The following is a 7,850-nucleotide window of genomic DNA, read 5'->3' as shown; positions in this document are numbered from 1 at the left end:
GACGTGCCGCCATATGTCCACCAGCCCCAACGCCTCAATGAACCTTTGAAATCTGGAGGGACCCCCGGGGAGAGCGGGTGCGGGGAACCTGTCGAGTAGTGGATCGGCAGGGGAATTAAAGTCCCCGCCCAACAAGGTGTCACCCTCGGGGAGGGACAGTAGGAAATCGCCCAGGGCAGGCAGCATCACAGAGTGTAAGGACGGCGGGATGTACACTGATACTATTGTCAGGGGGCGCCCCTCCCATTGACCACTCACTGCCGCAAAACAGCCCTGCGAGTCGGTCTTTGTGCAAATGGTGATAAAAGTTGAGGATTTTCTGAGTAGGATACCCGTGCCCCGGGACCCAGTGGAGAATTCGGAGTGGACCAACATCGAGTACCCCCGCCTGTCCAGGGCCTTGGTGGCAGTACCCATTAGATGGGTCTCTTGAAGGAGTATGAGGTCAGGTTTATGTCGTTTGACCTCGGACAGAACAAGGCCTCGCTTCACTTTATCACCCAATCCACGCACGTTCCATGCCAGAAGCTTGAGGGAGGAGCCGCCCAATTGTGTCTCACCCGCCTGCATCATGTTACGCCGCTCACCCATCGCCATCGAAACTCAGGGGCCTGAACCCGAAGCACACAGCCCACCCACCCAGCACCGTTCCAGTAAACAGCACAGTACATTCTACATTGTTCATACGACAGCATGAATTCCCGTAAAACCAAACAAGTCCCCCTCCCAACACCCCCCACCCTGCCTCCCTGCCAAACGGACTCAAAACTGCCCGCCACCCCAACTTAGCAGAGCGCTTAACCCTTAGCTGAAACAGAGTACTTGCACGTCGGGGGAGAGTGTCCCCCAAAGCAGGCGGTCCCATTGTGGCCCTCAGGCGTCCGAGCCAGCGTCCATTAGCGGCTCAGTAGAGAAACCGCGGGAGTAGAGTTCAGGAGTAACTCGATAGTCCCTTGTGGTATCCTCATTTGCCGCCAGCCGCTCCCAATTGGTCTCGCGGTGGTGATCCAGTCTCGCTGGTCCTTGAAGGGGAGCGGGAGCCCCGCCGGCCTGTCCCCCCCGATCTGTTGCGTCGACGGTTAGAGGTGCGGTCCACTGTGCGCCAGCCATCCAGCCATTCCCTGGCAGTCTCTGCAGAATCGAAAAACCAAACCTTCTTATCCGCTACCACTCGTAGCCGGGCCGGAAACAGCATGGAGTACGGCAGTTCTTGGTCGCGAAGCGACTTTTTAACTTCGAGGAAAGTCCTCCTCTTGCGGGTGACCTCCGCCGTGTAGTCGGGGAAAAATGAAATCCTTGAATTCTGGATTTGAATGGGCGGCGCCACCCTAGCGGCCTGGAGGACTGCATCGCGGTCTCGAAAGTTGAAGAGTCTCGCCAGGATGGGGCGCGGAGCTGCACCCGGGGTAGGCGTCCCGCCCGGGACCCGATGGGCCCGTTCTACTGTGAAGAAGTTTGACAGTCCCTTCGGGGCCAGTTTGGTCTTAATAAGGTCTTCAACATACAGGTCCATGGCCCCCCTCGTTTCAGACTCCGGGACCCCCAAAATACGGACGTTGTTGCGTCTGGAACGCCCCTCCTGGTCGTCCAGCTTACTTTTCAAAAGTTTATTGTCCGCCCGCAGCCTCTCCATTTCCACCTGCAGGTCCGAAACGTCTTCTATCAAAGATTTGGTCACTACCTCCACCTGTTTCACCCTCTCGCTCATTTTCTGGAGGTCGGCTCTGATCAGGGTAACCTCCGTCGCGGTCGAACCCACCGTGGCCTGCACCTGCTCCAGTGTCCGTAGCACGTCGTCCAGCGTGGCCTTTTTTGCACCGTCATTGTCAGAACCCTTCCCCAATGATTTGCGCTGCTCAGATTGCGTGGCCGACTGGCCCTCATAGGCATATTTCCCGAGCTTCGCCTGGGCAGCAAGCTGTCGCTTTCCCGTCCCCGCCATTGCTGGCCAGTGAGACAAAGTCCAAGCTGGAACGGGCCAGAGGTCCGTCGCCGTTCACGGGGGGGAAATTAGGGAATGCAGGGGGGGGGTTCAATACTCGTGGGATGACAACGTCCGTTGGTACCATGCAGGTGTCGCCGGCCGCCGCGGAGCCTTGGCGGCCCCGGCCGGTTCAGCAAAACGGCGTCTGGTGCCGCGCAGGACCTCCGGTCCGCGCCGAGCGCAGCCAAGGGGCACAGATGCCCAGCGTCACAGTGTATTCCACGGGAGGGGCAGAGCAGCCGGCGGGGAAGGATCGCCAGCCAAAGGTGTCGGGCGATGGCGTCGTCGGCCACTTCCGGATGGATGCGCCGGGGAGGATGAACTTCCGCCCGGCCTCAGGATTCACTTGACACCGATGCTCGCCTCGTGTCACCAGGCCCGCCTCGCCCAGGGGACGGAGTTGAAGTTTCGCCCCGAAATCGGGGTCCAGGCACTCCCAAATTGTATGCGCCGGTGCCGCTCGGTCACCGCACCCAGAACACCTTCTTCGGACTGAGTAGTGCGCGGATTGGCATGCGGATTGATGTGGGAAGCCGCCTTGCTACGGGAGCCTCTCTAGGTTGCTGCCGCCATCATCGGCTGCTAGCCACGCCCCCCCAGGATCGTTTTTTTTAACTTAATTTGGTACTGTATCTTGTCTGATCCTGAACTCTACTACCACTAAAACTATTTATGATTTTCACACTTTTATTCAAGTTGTTTGTAGCATCAAAGAATTCATCAGATGGAGAACATGTTACCTCACCACTTGATTAAACATTACTACAACAATCCCACTGTTCAATCATGATCAAACCATAAAAATAGTTGTCTGGTAGACCCTTTGAAATGCTTTTAATGTGGTCTAATTATTTTTTTCTGATTTCTCAGCGCACAGTTTTGTAAGTATAATTTGTAAGTGTGGGACTATATGAGCACATTAATAAAATTGTAAAAATAAACACAATCAATATTTACCAAATACATGTCCCCACTGTAGAGGTGTCTCAGCAGGAATGACTATCAAAGCTTTAAAGCCAAAGCTGTCTGCCCCTCTTTTTTTCAGTGTTACACATAATTCCAGTCCCATCACTGCAGCATATCCATAAAACATGCAATGGGAAGAAAATTACAATGACCCAGGCAGCAGTAAAATTATTCAGAAGTAAACATATTGAAGAAGATAATATAAGCAGAATCACTGGAATTATATGGCAGAAAAGACCAAATTATGTGGTAGGGTTGACAGATCTTGGTCTAGAAAGAGTGCTTTTTGTGATTTATTGTAAATCCACTCAGTAGTTTGGAGAAATTAAGATCTGATTGGCTTCCAACACATCAACCAGGAAATGATGGCAGCCGTTTTAGGACTCCACACTCTGTCCCAAGTCCTAACAAAAACTGCATAAAAAAAGACATAAGGGAGCAGGGTAGGGAAATCTGAACCCATAGACTAGGTGGTGTGGTCCCAGAGGGACCCTACCTGGGGCCCAAAACTTTTTTTTGTTTTTTGCATTTTTCCGCCAATTCACCTGGTATTTTTTTTTTTGGAGAGGGGGTGTGTGGTCCACTTCCCAAGCCGCTGCAAGGCCCCAGGAAACTCCATCTCCTGGTCCAGAGGCAAAAAAAAGAGAGGGTCATATGGCCTCTCACCCAGAGCCTATTTAGGCATCAGAACCCAATCCCAAGGGACATAAGATAAGATGGTCCCAGGGATGCAATTCCCTGTGACTGAGTAATAAAATAAAGAGAAAAGGTGTGCGGCCCCCACTCTGAGCCTAATTAGGGCCACATCCCCTGGGGCCGAAATATAAATTAAAGGGGAGCTGGGCTGCGGGGCCTCCTGCCTGAACCTTAAAAAGGCCCTAGAGCCCCCATTCCTTGGGTTGTGCCACCTTTTTTAGAGGAAGGGGGTGCTGTGTAGCCCCCCTCCCTGAGCCTTTAAAGGCCCAAGGAACCTCACCCCCTGGGGCCGGTCCACTGTGTCCCAGGACACAAGGGAGACGTGTGTTTGCTCCCATCTTTTGGGAGCATTTTTAAATCTGCTGCCAAACGGGGGCAAACATGAAGTCTGCTACCAGCTGGCAGGAGATATACAAAATGCTCCTTCCAGCGGTAGATGAAAAAATGCTCCCGTAGGCTGGGAGCAGACTTGCTTTCTCATTTCCTACCCGCACTGATGCCGACAGGGAAACAAAACAGATAATTGCTCCTGCCTGGGGGGAGCAGCATAAATGCAGTTGCTCCCTCTCGTGTCAGCTCCTGCACCATGTGGGGAGGGCCACGGGGCCCTTGGGATCCCCTTGCGGCTCCCAACGGGTTGGTTGGTGGGTGCCTCGGGTGGCTACCCACCTATTATAAAGAAAGGCCCTGGAGGATTGGACCTTGCACAGCATGGGGTTGTCCACGGGGTTGGTTTCTCCATGGTGGGTAAAAAATATCACTTTTCATTAAAAAAAACACTCCCATTTACTGGAAAACCTAAAGGTTAAAGTAACATTATAGTTAGGTGAAATGTTCAGTAACAATGTACCGTTTTGAATGCTAAAAATAGAAATTCACCAGTTATAGTTATCTCACGTAACTATAACTCTCTCCTTCGCCATACACTGCTAATTACCCCACGTATCACATCACTCATATCTTCTATGACATCATTGATAATATCACTGCACCATTGCAATGAAATTATCGATGAGAAAATTAAATTGTAGAGGCACAAGTTAGTTTCCTTAGGGCACGGGTTATAGTTACTTGAGATATATATATTCAGCAATGATTGTGTGTAACAGAAATATTGCCCTGCGCTAAACTCTCAGTACTCTGGTACCCAACCAGTGTGGTAAGTATAATACAAAAAAAACACAATACTGAGATAAATAACAATTTCATCCAAAGAGCGTGGCCGAGTGAGACGTATTGCCAGGAGGTCCGTACCAGCGCGGCAACATACGGTAATAGCCTGCGGTGCTTATAAGGCACTCGGTTCACCTCGCACATCGGCCTGGCCAGGAGAGGCGCCTGGGCTAAGAATCGGGTTCCTGGAGGTTGCCGAACGAGCATAAAAGGGACCGAAAGTGGTGCGTTTTCGGGCCCCGGCCCCCATCATGGAGGCTACGGAGGAGCTTATGCCAAGCTGCGGAGGCCACTAAACAAAGAATCGCCTAATAGAGGTCCCGCGGTTCCAGGAGCGGAGACATATCTGGTGTGGAGGCGCGGATGATTCACGGGCTGACTGATCTTCGCGTGTGAGACCTGGGAACGCATTGGAGGTGACTCAGCATGGATCGTACCTGCCCGGGGAGGTAGACCCACGGCATTCAAGAGAAGGGTTCCCAACAGACAAGCTTGAGGGCAGGGGCGTGGAAGGCCCCGTCCAGGACACAGGGAAATTTGGATCCCTTGATGCCTATTTTATGTAACGGGGCAGAAAATAACTGCGGTCCCCTATATAAGGGGGAAGGCACGCTAAAGGAGGCCGACCCTTGTGGCTCATGCCAGCTGCAGTAAAGAAACGTGCCTACACTTACTGGACTAGCGGTTGCCCGGCAGAGAGTTTTTGGCCACTATAGGTGTGGCAGGGTATACTCAGACATGAGTCCCTTGCTCACTGCTCCATCAGGATTCAAGCAAGCCGGGCCGACGACGCCTGAAATGGCAGAAACCGGTCCCCGGAAGCTTGTCTCCTTTCTGGTGAAGAATTGGCTTGGTAGTTTGGTCTGCCCTGTTCCCATGATGCACTGGGCAAGGGACAGACTAATTTGCATATAGCCAGGTTCTGAGCTGGGATGGGGCAGTGAGCTAAATAACGGTGATGGATCAAGCCCTGATCTTTGGACTGGGTAAGAGTGGTCTGCTCAATTCAGACACTCTGTTCATCACCACCCCCTTTCCTGAATCGTCGTTGGCCACTATAGGTGTGGCAGGGTATACTCAGACATGAGTCCCTTGCTCACTGCTCCATCAGGATTCAAGCAAGCCGGGCCGACGACGCCTGAAATGGCAGAAACCGGTCCCCGGAAGCTTGTCTCCTTTCTGGTGAAGAATTGGCTTGGTAGTTTGGTCTGCCCTGTTCCCATGATGCACTGGGCCAGGGACAGACTAATTTGCATATAGCCAGGTTCTGAGCTGGGATGGGGCAGTGAGCTAAATAACGGTGATGGATCAAGCCCTGATCTTTGGACTGGGTAAGAGTGGTCTGCTCAATTCAGACACTCTGTTCATCACCACCCCCTTTTCTGAATCGTTTTTGGCCACTATAGGTGTGGCAGGGTATACTCAGACATGAGTCCCTTGCTCACTGCTCCATCAGGATTCAGCAAGCCGGGCCAACGACGCCTATAATGGCAGAAACCGGTCCCCGGAAGCTTGTCTCCTTTCTGGTGAAGAATTGGCTTGGTAGTTTGGTCTGCCCTGTTCCCATGATGCACTGGGCCAGGGACAGACTAACTTGCATATAGCCAGGTTCTGAGCTGGGATGGGGCAGTGAGCTAAATAACGGTGATGGATCAAGCCCTGATCTTTGGACTGGGTAAGAGTGGTCTGCTCAATTCAGACACTCTGTTCATCACCACCCCCTTTTCTGAATCGTTTTTGGCCACTATAGGTGTGGCAGGGTATACTCAGACATGAGTCCCTTGCTCACTGCTCCATCAGGATTCTAGCAAGCCGGGCCGACGACGCCTGAAATGGCAGAAACCGGTCCCCGGAAGCTTGTCTCCTTTCTGGTGAAGAATTGGCTTGGTAGTTTGGTCTGCCCTGTTCCCATGATGCACTGGGCCAGGGACAGACTAATTTGCCTATAGCCAGGTTCTGAGCTGGGATGGGGCAGTGAGCTAAATAACGGTGATGGATCAAGCCCTGATCTTTGGACTGGGTAAGAGTGGTCTGCTCAATTCAGACACTCTGTTCATCACCACCCCCTTTTCTGAATCGTTTTTGGCCACTATAGGTGTGGCAGGGTATACTCAGACATGAGTCCCTTGCTCACTGCTCCATCAGGATTCAAGCAAGCCGGGCCGACGACGCCTGAAATGGCAGAAACCGGTCCCCGGAAGCTTGTCTCCTTTCTGGTGAAGAATTGGCTTGGTAGTTTGGTCTGCCCTGTTCCCATGATGCACTGGGCCAGGGACAGACTAATTTGCATATAGCCAGGTTCTGAGCTGGGATGGGGCAGTGAGCTAAATAACGGTAATGGATCAAGCCCTGATCTTTGGACTGGGTAAGAGTGATCTGCTCAATTCAGACACTCTGTTGATCACCACCCCCTTTTCTGAATCGCCCTGCAGAGAGCAGCAGGCTGGTACTGAAGGGGCAAAATTAGGAGCATCACCACTGCCCCTAAGAGGGAATCAATTTTCAACTCCTGTGAGGCCTTCTGTTGGCTGGGACATGAGAAGCAGGGCCCTGGCAGGCAAAGAAGTCTGATCTCCCTGATCCTGGTGGAGCAGAAATGAGTTTGGGATGAGCCTACACTCGAGGTCAATGGCTGTTTTGGTTGTGTGTGGAGCTGCAATTGTAGACCTCCGGAGTGCGGCTGATTGCGCCGGTGGGGTGGTGGGCGGTGAAACGTACAATACTGTCTGCCTTGTCGCCATATTTATTATTGTGATACAGGCCTGCCAGGTGGAACGCATGTCTGTGTGGGGAAAACAGCAGTCCAGAGCGGAGGGCTTGGAAACGCCCGATTCCTGGGAAGAACCCGGAGTGAACTACGTGCCAAGAGGCGGTTAAGTGAATACACTGGTTGGCCCTGCCACAGTGACACGTTATTGTTTAATATGAGCAAGAATAAAGGCACCAGAGCACAATCCAATAAAATATCAAGCTATGCTCAGCTTCTCCCACAGGATCAGATCTGTTAGGCGCACAAGGAGAAGATGACGCC

The sequence above is a fragment of the Lissotriton helveticus genome, chromosome 8, assembly GCF_964261635.1.
Source record: "Lissotriton helveticus chromosome 8, aLisHel1.1, whole genome shotgun sequence".
Taxonomy (NCBI): domain Eukaryota; kingdom Metazoa; phylum Chordata; class Amphibia; order Caudata; family Salamandridae; genus Lissotriton; species Lissotriton helveticus.
This window is presented reverse-complemented; position numbering follows the sequence as displayed.